The sequence below is a fragment of the Amblyomma mixtum genome, chromosome 3, assembly GCF_055824585.1.
Source record: "Amblyomma mixtum isolate Tamu chromosome 3, ASM5582458v1, whole genome shotgun sequence".
NCBI classification, from domain to species: Eukaryota; Metazoa; Arthropoda; class Arachnida; order Ixodida; family Ixodidae; genus Amblyomma; species Amblyomma mixtum.
Genome location: NC_143014.1, coordinates 40056612 through 40057553, shown reverse-complemented (window position 1 = coordinate 40057553; position 942 = coordinate 40056612).

The window sequence follows — 942 nt, the reverse complement described above, 5'->3', positions numbered from 1 at the left end:
GTCCTGTCTTATCCGCCTTTTATTACAATGTATTAGCTCGAGATTAAAGGGAAATGGATTATCTAATGGTGCCATGAAGAGCCCTGCAATTGGACGAACGACACCAGTTGGTTGACCAAAGCCTTTCTAAAAGGAAAAAAAAATGTGGAAGTTGAGCAAAACACACCTGGGCGGAGAGGGGGGGGGGGGGCACTTAAGCCCCTCCTTTAAGGGTATGCCGCGATAGCGCTAATGAGTACTGTCAGCGACTCCACATGATCTCATTAGCATATTACCCGATCACGTGCTCTACTAATGTTAGCAGATCACATGACACACCAATGTCACGTGACGCAAGCTACGGTCGTTCGCGTGTGTTCACCCCCCACCGACATGCACTTTGCTGCTCGCTTAATCACTATGCCTTCATTAGTGCCTCTCTAATCAGTAGTCACACACATACTAGTTAGCATACAGTCGTAAGCTATCACATTATGTGAAAGGCTACACGACATACATTAAAAACCTTGCGATAACCGAAGCCGTACGAACATGCCTGTTCCGTTAATGTTCCGGAAGAACATATTATGCCACGCAGGCACAGGGGACGCTCATGACATTGAAATCGCACCCTAGAGTATCCGTTTTTAAAGCTTTCGCTTTAAAAACGGCCTAGCGGCGCAGCTTCGCTGTCTGCACAAATGACCGTGACCAGGAGGAGCGGAGCAGCGTAAGCAACCACGTGACGTACCACGTGACTCTCAGCAGCTGCAGGCGCGTGTTCCGCCGTCGCCACGGCCGCTGCGCGCTGCCTATCCAGTGTCTGGCTATGGACGCAGCAAGTCAGCCGGAGCCGACGTCCTCGAGAGTGGGTACTCGCAGACGTCGGGCCGAGTCTGATCATCCGGTCGACACTGCCAACCGTGCGAGGGATTTAGCAATCGATAGGGAGCGTAGACGCGC